Consider the following 18,991-nt stretch of genomic DNA (forward strand, 5'->3'; position numbering starts at 1 on the left):
TTGATGAGTATTTCTTCTTTATATCTTTGTTTGTTGGACTTCCATGCAGCTTGATTTTATGAAACTTCTGGTTGTTTCTAGTTTTGAGGTAGATGTAATTTTTCTTATCCGTGGAGGGAGATGCAGTGTGTCTTCTACACCTCCATCTTGGCTGGAAGTCCTAAATGGAATTTTTTTCCTAGTTTCTATCTCTGATATTTTATTGTTGATGTACAGAAATGCCTTTGATTTCTAATATTGATTTTGTACCCTGCTATTTTGTGAAATTCAGTTATTAAGTCATGTAGTTTTTCCATGGAGTCTATAGAGTTTTCTATATACACTATCATGTCATCTCCAAAAAAAGGCAATTATACTTCCTCTTTTATGATTTTGATGCCTTATATTTCTTTTTATTGTCTTATTGCTATGGCTAGAACCTCCAACACTATGTCGAGTAGGAGTGGAGAGAGTGGAAATCTTTGTCTTGTTCCTGATCTCAGGGGAAATGCTTTCAGTATTTGTCCACTGAGTATGATGTTGGCTTCAGATTTCTCATATACAGCCTTTATTATGTTGAGGTATGCTCTCTCTATTCCCATTTTGGTGAGTGTTTTGATCATAAATGGGTGTTGTACTTTATCAAATGCTTTTCATCATTTATGTATATGATCATGTGATTTTTGTCTTTCATTTTGTTTATGTGGTGTATTACATTTATTGATTTGTGAATATTAAACCATCCTTGCATTCCTGGGGTGAATCCCAGTTGACCGTGGTGTATGATTTTTTAGTGTGTTGCTGGATCTGATTTGCTAATATTTTATTGAGGATTTTAGCATGTATGTTCATCAGGAATATTGGCCTATAGTTTTTTTTTTCTCTGTTGTGTCATGAACTGGTTTTGTAATTATGGTAATACAGTCTTCATAGAAAGAGTTTGGAAGTCTTCCCTCTTGGATTTTTTGGAATAGCTTGAGAAGGATAGGAATTAGTTCTTCCCTAAATGTTTGGTAAAATTCACCTGTGAAGTCATCTGGTCCAGGGCTTTTATGTGCCGAGAGTTTTTTTTTTTTTTTTTTATTACTGCTTCAATTTCATTAGTTGTTATTGGTCTATTCAGGCTTTCTGCTTCTTCTTGATTCAGTTTTGAAAGATTATATGTTTCCAGAAACTTGTCCATTTAATCTAGGTTGTCGAATTTCTTGTCGTACAGTTGTTTGTAGTAATTTCTTACAATCCTATTTATTTTTGTGGTATTGGTTGTAATTTCTCCTCTTTCATTTCTGATTTTGTTTATTTGGGTCATCTCTCTTTTTTCTTGATGAGCCTGACTAAAGGCTTGTCAATTTTGTTTATACTTTCAAAGAACTAGCTCCTGGCTTTATTGATTTTTTGAATTGTTTGTTTAGTCTCTATGTCATTTAATTCTGTTGTTATCTTGATGATTTCCTTCCTTCTACTCTCTCTGGGCTGTGTTTGATGGTGTTCCTAATTCCTTGTAGCTGTTGGTGAGATTTTTTTATTTGAGATTCTTCTTTCCTTTTTAGGTAGGCCTGCATTGCTATGAACTTCCCTCTTAGGACTGCTTTTGCTGTGTCCCATAGGTTTTGGGCTGTTGAGTGCTCATTATCGTTTGTTTTTAGAAACATCTTGATTTCTTCCTTGATGATATTGTTAACACATTCATTACTTAATTGCATGTTATTCATTCTCCATGATTTTGAATGTCTTTGAGTTTTTTCCTTGGTGTTGATTTCTAGTTTCAAGGCATTGTGGTCTGATAAGATGCTTAATATAATTTCAATTTTCTTGAATTTGTTGAGGCTATTTTGTGTCCTACTTTGTGGTCTGTCCTTGAAAATGTTCCATGTGCACTTGAAAAGCATGTATATTTTACTTCTTTGGGGTGAAAAGTTTTATATATATCAACTAAGTGCATTTGATCTAGAGTATTATTCAAGGTCTCAATATCCTTGGTGTTTCTTTGCTTGGATGATCTGTATTTTGTTGATAATGGGGTGTTAAAGTCCCCTACTATGAGCATGTTGCTGTTGATACCTTTCTTGTAGTCTCCTAATATTTTTTTTATATGTTTGGGTGCTCCTATGTTGGTGTATATATGTTTACCAAAGTTGTATCTTCTTCATAGATTGTTCTCTTAAGTATTCTGAAATGTCCTTCTTTGTCTCTTTTTGTGGCCTTTGCTGTCGTCGTCGTCGGCAGCCGTCCGTCTCGAGAGACGATGGTGTAGCTTCTTAAGAGTCTATCTGCACCACCGAGAATGGCTGTGCAGTCCGACTCGGGAGTGACACGGTATCTGTCTCCTCCCGTGTTGAATCGACATCTTGCGATGACGCTGGAGTGTCCTCTCCAGTGAAGCTGAAGCTACAGAGCCTGGGCAGGGTGATATGGAGGGTCTGCTGTTGCCCATGCAGCAGACCCCCCCTCTCTTCGCAGCTGAAGGGTCCAAGGGAAAGACGGAGTCAATACAGCTTGGTTTCAGGTGCGCCGCAGGAGTTGCCAGTGTTGACTACAACGTCAAACCGCCTTAGGGACTCCGGCTCCGGATTTTCTGTCGGGCTTTACTGCCTTAGCCTTTCCCCTGAAGAGGTATGCTGCAAGGCAGCGGAGGTTTTTTGGAGTCAGAGTTTTCCTTCTCTGATGTGCCCTGACTGGAAGATCGAACCAGCGACACTTAGCTCGCAGGCCGACGCTCAATCCACTGAGCCAAACCAGCCAGGGGGCCTTTGCTGTGCAATCTGTTTTTCTGATATAAGTAGTGTTACCTCAGCTTTTCTTTCCATGTCCATTTGCTTTAAATATTTTTTCTATCCCTTCATTTCAGTCTTTGTAAATCTTTTGTTTTGAGGTGCTTCTCTTGTAGACAGCATATATGTAGGTCATGTTTTTGTATCCATTCTGCTGCCCTATGTCTTTTGATTGGAGCACTTAATTTGTTTATGTTTAAGGTTATTATTGACAAGTAGTTATTCATTGTGACTTTTTCCTTTTGTATTTGTGTTCCTCTTTCTCTCTATTATTTTTTCTTCTTAAAGCATTCCTTTTAGCATCCCTTGCAATGCTATTTTAATAGAGATATATTCTTTTATTCTTTTTTTCTGGAAAATTTCTTATTTCACATTCAATTGAAAGAGAACCTTGCTGAGTAGAGTAGTCTTGGCTGTAGGCCTTTGTTTTTCATTGCTTGAAATATTTTTTGCAATTTCTTTCAGGCTTGTAGTTGTCTGTTGAGAAATCATCTGATAGTCTTATCGGAGATCCCTTCTATGTTATTTTTGCTGTTTTTCTCTTGTTGCCTTTAGGATTCTCTCTTTGTCTTTGAATGTTGCCATTTTAATTATGATGTGCCTTGAAGTGGGCCTCCTTGGGTTCATCTTCATTCAGACTCTCTGTACTTCTGGTATTTGTGAGACTTTTTCTCTCCTCATGTTCAGGAATTTTTCTGTCATTACTTTTTCAATCAGGTTTTGCTTCTCTTCTCCTTCGGGTATCCCTTTCATATGGATATTATTATGTTTCATGTTGTCCTGCAGCTCTCTTAAACCCTCTTCATTCTTTTTAAGTCTTTTTTCATTTTGTTGCACTCTTTGGGATTTTTTTCTACATTGTCCTATAGCTCACTGTCCGATCCTCTGCTGCATTTAGCCTGCTTTTGATTCCTTCTACTGTGTTATTCAGTTCAGAGATTGTTTTCTTCATTTCTTCCTGGCTCTTATTGATAGTTTCTCTGTCCTTTTTTATGCTGGTGTAGTTCTCAGTATGTTTCTTGTTGCTTCTCTAGAATTCTCTGTAGTTCCCCTGAAGTTCATTATAGTTTTCTTTGAGTTTGTTGAGTTCATTGAGCTTCCTCATTACCATTGTTTTGAATTCTATGTCTGATAGTTTACTTGCCTCTATTATATCTATCCCACCTTCTGGAAAATTTTCCTTTCCTTTTGATTGGGTGTTTTTTCTTTATCTCCCAATTTTAGGTGGCTCTTCTTGTTTGTTTCCACTTCTTAGATTGATCTACTTTTATTTCCTGCCTTTATGGTGTGACCTTCAGTGGTAGGAATTCTGTGATTCAGTGGTGCAGTTTCCTTGATATCCTGAACTTGATGGTCTTGGGATGTCATTTATACCTTTTATTTGGACTCTGGTAATATTTTGGTTTTGGTTGTCGCTGTGTTGCTCTTTGGTGGGTTGTTCCCTCCAATTATCTGACTGAGAGTCACTCCACCCACCTAGTCTTGTAGACAGTTGTTGAGCTGCTGCCTGTGTATGATGCCACTTGTAGGGGAATAGTCTGCTAAGAGATTTCTCCCACAGAACTGGGGATGAATCTGCATTGGGATCTGGCCTGCTCTTCCCCAACTCTTTCTCCAAAACCAGCTCCAAAAACTTTTCCAAAGTGCCTGTAGTTCACTTCACCCTCCTTTGGCCACAGCCCAGGTCAAGCGTGGTGGACCAGGGAGGGACCCATGGCATGCTGGGGTGGGCGTATTGGGGGTTCTCCTGGGTGTTGGCCCAGGGTAGGCCAGTGTCAGGCTTGCACATGAGGCCAAAGTGGGGTGTGGGTGGAGAAAGGGGAAAGTGCACTCCTGCCCGTGTTCCACAAGAATATCACCTGCCTCTAGCCCTGTGGTTCTCAACCTTCCTAATGCAGTGACCCTTTAATACAGTTCCTCATGTTGTGGTGACCCACAACCATAACTACAGCATAGTGATTAATCACAAAAATAATATGTAATTACATATGTTTTCCGATGGTCTTAGGCGACCCCTGTGAAAGGGTCGTTTGACCCCCAAAGGGGTCGTGACCCACAGGTTGAGAACCACTGCCTAGCCTTTCCTCCCTCATCCTCAAAAAACAATAAACACACACAAACAGACACACACACACACAGAAAAAATACACTGCTCCTTGCCTCTCACCTGGCCAACGCCTAGTTCTGCCAGTGGGCACAGCCTTACTCTCCACCCCTGACTCCTCTCAACGGGAACTGTGGGACATTGAAAAATCTTTGTGCACTGCCAGCCACAGCCCAGGGAGCCAAGGAAGCCAGAACTTGCATCTCTCCTGTTTCTCCTCCACGATCCTCACCAAACAGGTCACTCCAAGGCAGCCTCCTTTGATGCCAGCAGCACCAAGGCTCAATTCCCACCAGTGTCCAGATGTTAAATGAGATGCTCTGTCTACGATTAGCTGAAATTGCAGACCAGTCTCGGGAACAAGCAAGCACAGCCTCCTCTCACTTTTCCGCCATCTTCCCTCTTTCTTTCTGAGATGTTTAATAATGAAGTCAATCTCTGTACTAAATACCATGCTATTTAAATTTTCTCTTTCATCTTGAGCCATTTCTGATAAGTTCTATTTCCCTAGGACTTTGTTCTTTAATCTAAATTGCTAAATTTATTGGTATGAAGTAGTGCATAAAATCCACTTATTTTTATGAGTGTAAAAATAATAGTGATATTCTCTCCATCATTCTTTTTTTAAAGTATAGTTTATTGATTATGTTGTTACAGTAGTTCCATATTTTCCCCTTTGCTCCCCTCTGCCCAGTACCCCTCTTCCCTCCAGCAATCCCACCCCCACTTAGTTCATATCCATAGGTCTTGCATATGAGTTCTTTGGCTTCACAATTTCCTATATTATTCTTAACTTCCCCCTGTCTATTTTGTACCAACCGATTACGCTTCGTAGTCCCTGCACCATATCCCCATTTCTCCTCCTTCCCCCTCCCAGCTGATAACCCTCCAAATGATCCCCATACCTATTATTCTGTTCCTATTCTTGTTTGCTTAGCTGGATTTTGTTTTTATTTTTTAGATTCAGTTGTTGATAGTTGTGCATTTGTTGTCATTTTAGTGCTCATAGTTTTGATTTTCTTTTTCTTAAATATGTCCCTTTGACATTTCACATAATAATGGCTTGGTGATGATGAACTCCTTTAGCTTTACCTTATCTGGAAAGCACTTCATCTGCCCTTCGATTCCAAATGATAGCTTTGCTGGATAGAGGAATCCAGCAGGTTGCCTTTCAAAACATTGAATACTTCTTCTAGTCCCTTCCTGCCTGCAAAGTGTCCTCTGAGGAATCAGCTGATAGTCCTATAGGCACCCCTCTGTAGGTAACACTCTGCCTCTCTCTTGCTGCCCCAAGGACTCTATCTTTCACCTTTGGCATCTCAATCATGATGCATCCTGGTGTGGTCCCCTCTGGGTCCAGCTCACGTGGGGCCCTCTGTGCTTCCCGGACCTGTATGTCTATCCCCTTCACAAAATTTGGGAAGTTTTCCTCATTTTTTTCAATTCTTGCTTCTTCATTCTTCACTGGTTGACTGTTTTTTTTTTTTTTTCCTTATGTTTCAAATTATTGATTTGAACCCCAGTTTCCCTCCCTTCACCATTGGTTTTGTGTGGATTTCCCTTAATTTTACTTAGCATAGACTTCACTTCTTTTATGCATTTACCATACTCAAGCATATTTGTCAAGCCTGGGAGCATCTTTATCACCAGTGTTTTAAATTTTGTGTCTTTTAGGTTGTCTATCTCTTCATCTGTGAGGTTGGCTATCTCCTTGTCGCTTGGTTCTCCCACTGGAACCTTGATCCATTCTCCCTTTTGGGCCATACTTCTCTGTCTTCTCATTCTGACAGGCCCCTGTGTTTGTTAGCCTCTGCATTGCAGGTAGAGTGGTTGCTCCCGTTATGTTGTAAGGGGCAGAGCCTTAAGGATTAATTCATACAGGGAGACCATTTTCACCACATTGTGGTACTGTATGTGAGGGAGGGGTCCAAAAGGGAACAATACCGCCTGCTCAGCACTCGCCCCTTTTCCAGGCACCTCTCTCACTTCTACACTGGACTGGTGCCCCTCTACCTGCTGCCCTAGTCATCATTCCCAGAGTGGGTGGGTCTGCAGATGTTCTAAACTGTGGGGGCCCTTTAAACAAGCAGACTCTGCTGAGAGACCAGCAGTTTCTGCCTCCATCCCAACCCCCACAGGTCTGCACAGTCAGAAGCAATGAGTCTTGATTTTCCCTGGTGCTGTGACCTTGAGCTTCGAGGTGCAGTATTCCTCCTGACTTTTGAAAACATGTGAATGCGATTTTCACCAGCCTTCAGCTGCCACCACTGCTTCCACCACCACACCGTGTCCTCTCTGCCCTGACTCCTCCCCTCCTACCTGTCTGGATGAGTATTTCTTCTTTATATCTTTGCTGGACTTCCATGCAGTTTGATTTTCTGGAACTTCTGGTTGTCTCTAGTTTTGAGGTAGTATTCTTAGTTGTGGAGGGAGATGCAGCGTGTCTGTCTACACCTCCATCTTGGCCAGAAGTCCCCCTTCATCACTCTTGATTTTTATACTTTGTGTTTTCTTGCTACCATTGTTGGTTAATATTGTTAGGGGATTAATTATTTTGTTAATTTTTTCAAAAATCAAGTATGCATTAATTTTACCTGCTTTGATTTTTTACTTCATTGATTTATCCTTAATAATTTACTTTCTTTCTATACTCTAGTTTTGACTTACTTTCATTTAGCTTTTTAAGGTGAAAGTTTAGATCAGTAATTTTAAAACTCTTCATATTTTAATATAAATATATAATGCAGTAGTTTCCAATTAGGTGGTGACTTTTCCCCTCTGCAGATATTTGTCAATGTCTAGAGATATTTTTGGTTGCTACAATTGGAGGCTTACTCTGTCAAGTTAACCAGGCGAATCTCTGCTCCAGGCTGCTAAAATGAAGTTTTCTAAAATAAACATAATTATTAGATTGACATCCTATTACTTTTACCATATTGTATTGGTAAGAAACAAGTTATAAATCCTATCTACAGTCAAGTGGAAAACATTATTAAAAGCATAAACATCTGTAGGTATGAATTATGACTGGCCACCCATGTTCTATCTGGCACAGTTGACATTTGTTTTCTGTTTGTGTGTGTGCACATATGTGCACGTGCATATATTCCTATGATCCTCCTTACTTTTTATATGGTGCTTTCTTTATATTAATTGAATAATTTTATTATTGCATTGTCATGCATCTGTTTTCTAATGTCTTTTTTATTATTATTTTTAGTGATTTCTCAGGAAATTCCAGTATCTACATATAATTCATTATAGTCTACTTAAAATGAATATTGTGTCACTTCTTATAAAATGTAAGAACCATAAAATAGTATACATTTATTTATTTTACAGGTTTTTTTGCTGTATTTTACTTCTACATACATAATAAAACTCACAGTACTGTGTAATTATTTGTTGTTATTTTTATTTAACAGGTATTTTAAAGAATTAAAAGAGAGGAAAATAAGTTGTTTATATGTGACTACATATATATTTAACCTGGTTCAATGTTGTTCCAGTTGAATACAATTTTCCTCATGCCTATGGAACATTCTTCAATATTTCTCATACTACACGTCTTCTGGTGACCAATTCTTTCAAATTTTGTTTTCTTTAAATGCATCATAGTTTGATCATCATTTTCCAAAACTATTTTCATTGGGTATAATGTTGAGGCTTCACTTTTTTTTTCCCTTGGCACTTTAATCATATACAGATGTCTTAGCATTTCCATCATTTCCGATAAGAATTCAGCTGATAGTCATGTCATTGTTCCTTTTTATGTAATTTGTCACTTTTCTCTGGCTACTTTGAAAATTTTCTACTTATCATTCATGCCACACACAGTTGAACAACGATGTACCTAAGTGTAGTTTTCTTTTTATTTATTCAGCTTGTATTTACTGAGTTTTTACATATGTAATTTGACATTTTTTAACCAATATAAGAGTTTTAGCCATAATTTTTAAAACATTTTTCCTGACATATATTTCTCTCCTCTCCATTGGGAAGCAATGAGGAGAAGAGAGTGCTGACTATTTTCTCACAAATATCAGAAGACTAATATCTCACAAATCATTGGAGGTGTCTTTGTTTTTTTAATATTTTCTCTGTTCTTCAGATTTTAAAATTATTATTGATTTCTCTTCCATTCCACTGACACTTTCTTCTGCAATCTTCATTCTACTGTTAAGCCTCTGCAGTGGTTTATTTTTATTTCAGATACTTTACTTTTCAGTTTTTAAATTTCCATTTATTCTTTTTTATTGTTTTCATTTTCCTGCTGAGATTCCCCATGCATTTTCTCATATGCCCATATTTTCTTTAAGCATTTGAACAAATTTATAATAGGTGTTTTAAGGTTTCCATCTTGTAATTCAATATTATAAACTAACTCAAGGAAAGTTTTAATTGACTGTTCCCCCTCCTCACCATACTGGGGTAAATTTTCTTGTCTTGTTTAATGTCATTATTTTCCATTTTTTATTGCAATAAAATTTACACAACACAAAATTCACCATCTTAACCATTTAAAGAGTACAACTTGGAGGCATTTAATACATCCACAATGTTGGCAACTTCTAGCTTTAAGTCAGAAGTTATGCAATGAGTCCCCCTTGTGTTTTAAATCTTTTTTGTCTCTGGTATTCCCTTTTTATCACTCATCAGAGAAGATCCTCTGCTTTTAAGGACCAATGAGATTAGATCAGGCCCAATTAGGTAATAACCTTATTTAAAGATCAACTTGTCATATGCCATAACATGATCACATCAGTGATACCTCATCATATTCCTAAGTTACAGTGTTAGGGTGAAATGTCTTCAGAGGGCCATTTTAGAAATCCTGCCTACCATACCATTTATTGGTAATCTATTGTGTACTTGGCACCTTAAGTGTTAATCTGTAGTTCATGGCAAATCTAAAGACATGCATTATAATTCCTACTTATCATGTGAAGAAAATGAGGTATAGAAATAAAAAGTACTGGTATTTATTTACCATACGCTAGAGCTGTGTTTCAACTCTGGTCTGGCTGACTCCAAAGCTCATGTCATTGATTATCATAGTGCATTGTTTCCCCAACATTTAGGCACTAATGTGTTAGAAGCCAATTCTAGGTAACTGTATGGTAGAATTTTATAGAGGGTGAAATCTGCCAAAAATCACCAAAGTTAATATTTTATTAAGCAAAAAATATAGCATAAAAATTTAAACAATTCAATATAATGCTTATTTTGCTAATTTTAAGTGCACTTGGTTGTCATTAACTTAGATAATATTTCAATTAATTTAACATAGTAATAAAGTCTTAGAGTTAACATAATTTTTCTTTAAAATAAGTTTATTTATAAAAATATACTAGAAAGTAGACAAGGAAGAGATGAGAAGTTTTTCAAGAGAGGGGATGAACATTCTTGCCTTGTGGTTCTGGGAAGTAAGAATCACCTTGAGTACAAATGCTCTACACACTTGACTATTTTCCATTGAGTTTAATGTATAGTTTAATGTTATAATATTCTTATATCAAGTTGTATATAGTTTAATTTATATTTTAAAATGACTTAATTTTTCAAAATGTGGATTAATTAGCATATAAAGTAAGCTGTCTTTATAATTGCCCAGTTTCATTTATACTCTTATTTATGGTAACCAAGAATATTAGAGAAAAATAAAGTAAACCTAAATAACTTATCAGGGGATAAAATCAAATCACCCATGAGGATTACAACTGAACAACTATGAACATTACAATTATTTTAATAAAAAAAATAAGTATTGCTTGGAAAAATATGAGATATAGCAAAAGTGAATGTACCAGGACTTCCAGTTTCAGTTCTGATATGTAATGTGCTTGAAAAGCATCACTCTTGTTCTTACGGTGAGAAAAATCTGGACAAAATTAAAAATCAGTGACTTTCAGAGAAAATCAGATAATTCAAGTCTCAAGAAGAGATGTCACTGAAAAATCTAGAAATATAAGAATACAGTATCCCCAGTGAGAGACAGAATTCAACAATTACTTGCCTGGAGTAAATGCCACTGAAAACTATAAGGTGTAGAAACATTTAGATGATAATTTCACAACTTTCTGTAAACTTAGTGTGTAATAACAATGAGGAATTCCTGGGGGCTGCAATCTTGGAGGGTTCCCTCATGTTTATATGAGCTTTTACAACAGAAGTTCCATCAAGTTCTCATGTTGAGGATCTGAGAAAGATTGCCTCCTGGCCCTGGTTTGGAAAGAGGAAGAATAATCCTTGTAAAGATTTCCATAGTATTTTCCATAATAAAAAATAACTCTCCAGGGAAAACCACTTTGCAATATCTTTATCCCAGAGGGAGAAGATAATTCTTCCCATTCAGAATCTTCCAATCTTACTGCCTTACTTGAGAAAGAAAAGAAACTGTCAAGCAAAGTTAAAGTTTCAGGGAAATAAACTGGGAATGCTGCATCTAGAGAACAGAAAAGAAAACATGAGGAGAAATAAATCTGTACCCTTGGAGAAATACTAGTGAATGTCACAGTCCAGAAACACAGACAACTAAGAAGCTAGGGTATAATCAGAAGAGCTTGGAATACCTCTCTCCCCAACACCTTACCATCTCATCATTGGGGCCCCAGTGTAATAGCAGTGGTTTTTAGCTAATAGAGCTGCCAGATACAGACTCTCTCTGAGGATGAGTAGTTAGAGAATCCCAAAATCAAGAGGGGAGATTTTTAAAACTTATACTAGAGGAAATTGAAGTCTCTGCCATGTATATTTACAGTAATCACTGAACACTCCTATCTGCATAAATATAAACTTCACACTAAAGACCTAATCACTTTGGTGCTTATTACCTAAGTATATAATGCTTGATATTTCATATTTCACTAAAAATTGTAATACATACAAAAAGAAACAACAACAACAAAAAACACAGCCTGGAAAAACAAAGCAATTATCAGAGCCGGATATGGCACAGATTTTTTTATTATTGGATGAGGAATTTTAAATAACTATTATTAATATATTAAGGCCTCTAATTGGAATAGAGAAGAGCATATGAGAATAAATAGGTAAAGCAAGCAGAGAAAATGCTAGAAATAAAAAACCCAGTAACAAGAATAAGAACTGCCTCTGATGGAAAGAATCAGTGAGTTCAAAGATAGGTCAATAGAAACTTCTCAAACTAAAATGCAGAGGTATTAAATTGTGTACATAAGTTTCCTAACATGAGGATTTCTGTGGATTTTTGGAGGTAACACACTTGGTCACAGTAGTGTGATTTCTTTCAAGAGCTTTTCTTTGCCTTTGGTTTTCTGCAATTTAAATATGATATTATTAGTTGTAGTTTTTGTAATTTATTTGCTTGTTTGTTTTGTATTTTTCCCAATTTATGTTCTCTGGGTATCCTGAATCTGTGGTTTGGTGACTGTAATTAATTTTGCAGTTTTCATCTTGTTTTTCTTCAAATACTCTTTTCTCCTAACCTTTCTTTATTCTTCTTTTTGTATTACATGGACTCTATCTGGACCTTGGAACTCAGGACATATGGAGAGGACACTCTCTTAGAACTTGTGCCTTTCTTAGACTTCACCATCCAGTGTAATATGGCACATGCTTTCCTGGACTATTATATGGAGGCTGAGGACAACATACCCCACATTCTGAAGGAGAGAGCTGATAGATAGGAGAAGGAAAACTATTGGGCTTGGTTTTGGCTTATAAACTTTTGGGGAGCAAGAGAAGTGCTGGGTCTTGTGTGAGTACATAGCTCTGAGCAGGAGTGCTCCCATAACCCCCAAGGATGGAATATTGTAAATAAAAACCTGTTTTTCTCAATACCAATTGTTTGATCATACGCCAAGGTGCCATTTGAATGAGCCTTAGTTTACCTGGTAACATACTGAACTGAAAGACACTGACTCCTCTACCTTTCTCCTTCTATGTAATATTATTACTTTGTGGTAGCAGGAAGAGGCAGAGAAAACAATTCAAGTAGCAATCTGTCACAATTGCTCGTAGCCTAAACCAACTTACAAAGGCAACTAAAATAACAGGTTCTGTTAGCTCCCAGTTCAAAATTTCTTCCATTCAGTAGTGACAACAAGCAGGATGAGAAGGGCAACTTGAATTCAACTACACTTGATTCATTTATCCAAAACTTTCTGTGATCATGGCAGTAGGAAGATAAATCCAAATAGATACTCTGCCTGATGCTCTATATAAGTACTTGTCAAACACTAGTGTCATATGAATGACCTAGGGTTCTTTTAAACATTCAGCTTCTAAATCAATTATGTCTGTATTGGGCCCAAGATTTTATATTTTTAACAGTTACTAGATGATGTTGGTTCAGGGACCATACTGTGAGAGACAAGGATCTAGAACGCTTTAGCTCAGTGTAACACTTTTATTTACCACCCAAGACTTTCCGGATATGATTTAAAGTTCTGAGTGCTCTTTTAATTCTCTCACAATCTCTATCCTAATTTTCTCTAAAAGCTAGCACTTCCAAAAGAACATATACTTCTGTTCAGGATTACTAATAACTTCATTTATAATTTTTTCTAATTACAACATTATTATAATGAAGAGGGGTTTCCAACTACATGGAGTATGGGAGAAGAGTTACTATGATTTGTATCTTCTGCTATATTTATTAAAAATTTTAGTGCTTGACTTACCTCACTCTTTGGATCACAAAAATATAAGCAGTCTTTATTCTTCTCCCTCCACCCTTTATTTTACCTGTATTTTTATGTGTCAAACTGATCAAGGCAAAGTCTCCTAAATCCACCAGTTTAATACATTCTATTTGAGTTAGTGGAACACACACAATATTCCTGAGCATGTATAATTATATGATTATGTCTTGCCATCACCTTTAACCAAATGAATTCTACATACTTATTATGTTAACTAATACAGTTCACTCCTCCAATATAACAGCTTTTGCTTTCATAGGAAGGAAAAAATAGTTCCTGTAAGAGTATAAGGTATACTTGAACCATTCCTAAGCCAGTACTTTAGGAATAATAATATGTCTTGGAAAGAAGAGATTATTTACATTTATCTATCACTGCTTAACAAAATGCCCTATGAATCAATGGCATAAAATGAAATTAATCATTATCTCCAATCTTTCTATTGTTTGATGAACTCTGCTGAGTGGTTCTCACTGGGATGTCCTATAAGGTTGCATCTTCATTCTTATGTTTGATGCCAGGGCTGGAATAGTTGTAACAGGTGGAAACGGGTTGAGAATCTCTTTCCCCATGATGCCAATCCATAAGACTAACATGGGCTTCCTTACTATGTGGTTGTCTCAAGTAAATCAGATTTCTTACATGGCTATTGACTTCTCCCAGATGGAGAGTTATGAAAAGCCAAGGTAGAACCTGAATGGCTGTGTATGACTTGGCCTCAGAAGTTAAGAAGCATCATTTCTGCCATATTCTATTGGTCAAAGCAATCACAGGCTAACCCAAATTTAAGAAAGTAGAGGAATAGATGAAATTTCTTGATGAAAGAAAGAATTTTATGTATAAAGTGGGAATGAATTAATAGCACAAGAACAATTTGGCAAAAAATGAATGAAGTATGCCCTTACTGTCTGAAAAAAATTTCTTTAGGAGCTCATACATGATAAAGTTGAAGTGAGGCAAAGATTACTACTAGAAGGATTAACAAAATGGGATATGATAAAAAACACATTTCCATAGTGTCCAGAAAGAGAAGTGAAAATGTAAGATAGGATGTAGACAAAGATAAAGTTCTAGGAATATTAGAAGTTGCAAGTGTGTCAGCATCACCATAGAGTAGGTGAAATCAAATCCATGATAGTAGACACTATCTTTGACTGATGATAAGACCAAGCACCAGAAATAAAATGAATTGTCCAAGTTTATAGTGAGTAATAGATAGCTGAAATTGATCTCATACCTTCTTTATTGTTTCTAATCCAGTGATTGTTGAAGTATATAACTCTTTTTGTTCAACTGAGATGTTGGCATGCTTAAGTAGCAACAACAAAAAAGGGGGAAGCTGTAAGTCAATCATAGGATCTTGGCATTATCACTTACTTATTCTACTTTGTTTCATATTTTTTCAAGCTCTATGTCCCTTCTGATAATTGTTTCCAGTATTCTAAGCTTATTATTTCTAGTTTTCCCACATAGAAACTTGCTAATATGCTAGCAAAAATCATATTTTGTGCTTTGCCTTTGAAAATACTATAATAAGAACCTGGCTTATACAAAACAATTCATAGATGTTCAGTGTGCATTTATCATAATTGTTTAAGGAAGTTGTTTGCATTTCATAGGCTATGTATATACTGATTTTAAAAAACAAACATGCATAAAACCACAATGAATTCACTCAATGCAAGCTGATAATGACACAAAATTGCAAAATTGTTATTAAAAAATATAAAAGAACAAATGAATACATAAATGCATCTCATTGCCACCATTACTACTTCTAATTCCTTATTTAAGAGTGATTAACAACCTTCAAAGCCATTCTGAAATTTATTTGATCCTCAGAACAACTGTGGCAAATATAATCTCTTTTGCACTAACTCATTAAATGGATCTGAGAGTCCTATGAATTTAGGTGTGAGGAACATGTAAAATGCACCAGCATAAGTAACCATGTCTCCAATATTCATTCAGATTATCTCTAGATTTTTGCCCTCAACTCTACAGTATTTTATACATTTTGTTCTTATATTCCAATTATCCATACCAGCATCAGGACATCTACATTTTCAGAACCCACTTCTCTGGGTTATTAACATTGGCCCAGCTCTCTTGACCTCTGAACTTACTTGAACAGTTTTGCTTGGACTCATGTTAGTTCTGAGTGAAACAAATACAAACCAATGTTAAATGTAAACTGTTATTGAAAAATAAAAATTTAAAAATCCTCCCACCAATATTGATAGTCTTCAGAAATCCATGCTAGCTAAATTATTCCATCAGCTTAAATAACACAGGAGACTACTTTAAGTAAATATTGTTGCCATTTTACAAATAATGAATAAAAGATGCAATACAATTAATAAAAGTTTCAATGGTACATAGGTCCTGTGTGCTACAACTGGGATTTGATTTCTAGTTTTTGATTCTTTCTGTTTTTCCAAGAAACCTCATTTAAAGATGTCCAACGAAGGAAATTATAGGTGTCATAGATGGAGGGATTTGTTGTAGAAAGTATAGGAGAATAACACAAGAAAGTCAGAAGTGGTCTAGAGCTGGAACCAAGACAAAGAAAAAGGTTAAAGTAGAAACCTCAGCCCTAGAGAGGTGACCAGAAATCCAGTCTTATTCAGGGACACTCAGCTAACATGTGATGGAATAATGCTCTAACCCCCATTATTCCTGTCTCCAAAGTTTTTGTTCTACACCACATTGGTTTAAATTCATCATTCCTCAGTTAAGTGAAACTGGATCCTATGTAGAGCACCAAGATCCAGTGGAAAAATGTAGTGCTAGTCTACAGGCAGACTGATAAATGTAAGTGGTAATTTCAATTGATCCTTCATTGAGTGTTACACTAGATGGCCGTTTGACATCTCAGTACTATTTTCACTCCTTTTCATGCTCTTCCCTATACCTTTGGACCTGGAAGCTTAGAAATAACATTTCCCAGATTCTCTTGTCAGAAGATTTCTAATTTAGAATATAGTAAAGGGAGGACTTTGTGTAAAACTTACAAGGCTGAAAAGAGAAAAGACATTACTCTTTTTCAGTAGAGATAAACATGGGGAAATGGAAAATGTGATGTTTTTAGTGATTTCAGCAAAAGTATTTTTTTCTGGACTAAAGGGGTCTGTTTGCCTGTGCACATCAAAGCCCATTAAGATATGGACAGTAGTTTGCAGCCAAGAAAGTAAGGATTTATTAAGGACATGATACCATGTCTTCAGTCACAGGTAGCTCATGCTCAAAGATCTACTCCCCAATGGTTTTCAAGGGATGGATTATATAGGGAAAAATCATTCATCATGGTGACTAATATATTTAGGGTTGTGGTCTCAACTGATTGGTTGCTGCTAGGGTAGGAGGTAATTGATCATTGGATCTGCTCCTGATGTCAGTCATGGAGTTGTTCTGTCCAACTTCGCAAAGATTTGTTCTGTGGGATTGATCTGCTTTCCTAGGTCTGGAACTAAAACATGACCGAGACCAAGATATTATGTTTAGTTTGACTGAACACTCTGTCTCAATAATCAATAGCCCCAGGACTTTGTTTCTAAGACAACTGGATGCTGACCAGAACCTGATTATCTTAAGGGCTTAATGATTAAGTAGGAGAGAAGGAGGTGAGTGAGTCAGTTTGAGTCAAAGAAAAAATCAAGATAAAAAACCATATTAAAGAAAATAAGGTTTTTGTGTGATTACAGTACCTTAAAATCACTCACTTTGGTATTGCATCACTGAGATCATCAGATGCAAAGAACAGATTGATGGTTGTCAGAGGGGAGGGATGCTGGAGGACTGGGTAAAAATGGTGAAGGGATTGAGAGGTACAGATTGGTAGTTACAAAATAGTCCCAGGGATGTAAAGTACAGGACAGGGACTACAGTCAATCGTCATCGTCGTCGTCGTCGTCGTCGGCAGCCGTCCGTCTCGAGAGACGATGGTGTAGCTTCTTAAGAGTCTATCTGCACCGCCGAGAATGGTTGTGCAGTCCGACTCGGGAGTGACACGGTATCTGTCTCCTCCCGTGTTGAATCGACATCTTGCGATGACGCTGGAGTGTCCTCTCCAGTGAAACTGAAGCTACAGAGCCTGGGCAGGGTGATATGGAGGGTCTGCTGTTGCCCATGCAGCAGACCCCCCCTCTCTTCGCAGCTGAAGGGTCCAAGGGAAAGACGAAGTCAATACAGCTTGGCTTCAGGTGCGCCGCAGGAGTTGCCGGTGTTGACTACAACGTCAAACTGCCTTAGGGACTCCGGCTCCGGATTTTCTGTCGGGGTTTACTCCCTTAGCCTTTCCCCTGAAGAGGTATGCCGCAAGGCAGCGGAGGTTTTTTGGAGTCAGAGTTTTCCTTCTCTGATGTGCCCTGACTGGAAGATCGAACCAGCAACACTTAGCTCGCAGGCCGACGCTCAATCCACTGAGCCAAACCAACCAGGGTTACTACAGTCAATAATATTGTAATAACTATGTATAGAGCCAAGTGTGTACTGTAACTATCAGGTGGAACATTTTATAAAGTATATTATGGTCTAACTACTATGCTATACACCTGAATCTAATACAAAATAATATTGAAAGTAAACTGTAATTGAAAAAAAAGTCGTTAAAGGTTTTTACATCTCCTCTCCTTGAATCATCCCATTAAGCCTCTAACATTGGTGTTATTATTTCCATTTGAGAGATAAATAAATTGAAGCTCAGAAAGTTTATTGATTTTCCCAAGGTCACTTGACAAATAGATTCTTGAACCTGGATTCAAATGTGGAGATTTTACTCTTTAGTACTATACAAAGCTGCCTATCAGACTAATGGTATTGATACCAGTGACACAAGACAGATTAAGGTATCTCTGTAGAGATTTTACACTATGCTAATTTTTCTCAGGAATCAGAAGAGCAAGGAGTGCCTTAATCTCATGAAGAGCATTTACATATTTACATTTTGAAAATTCACTTTTCTCTTCAACAAGGGAATCCCAGAATATCTCCCTGAGAGGTGATGGCATGGAGTGGTAAAAGATTAGATATTTTGAATAAGCTTTAATTCAAATGTTCATCTGACAGTTTTGATACAAAACTCTGCTTGCAAACCAGGAGTATAGGCCTACCAAGCAGTTAGTTTATAGTAGAAAGAATAATTCACCAGCACTCCTACCTCAGGTATGGTGACAATTCAACAAGCCCTGTTCATTTCTGATTCAGGCACTGAGCAAGTTTAAGTATTCAGGTAGAAAGAATCAGTAACTTGATCTGAATAAGGGTGATAGTGAAGGATTCCTTCACAGACAGTTTTCAATAAATGTTGTTGGCATCTTGTTCTTGGAAGAGTGTCTGAGAAGATATGCCTTTGTCTCCTTCCCAGAAAATGGCAATATAATCTGTCTGTGCAGTAACTGTCATTACAGGATTACAACTCAGCAAAATGAGTGTGGAGATTCAAGTTACACTTA

The sequence above is a fragment of the Furipterus horrens genome, unplaced genomic scaffold (genome assembly GCF_987537825.1).
Source record: "Furipterus horrens unplaced genomic scaffold, mFurHor1.1.pri manual_scaffold_17, whole genome shotgun sequence".
In the NCBI taxonomy this organism is placed as follows: Eukaryota; Metazoa; Chordata; class Mammalia; order Chiroptera; family Furipteridae; genus Furipterus; species Furipterus horrens.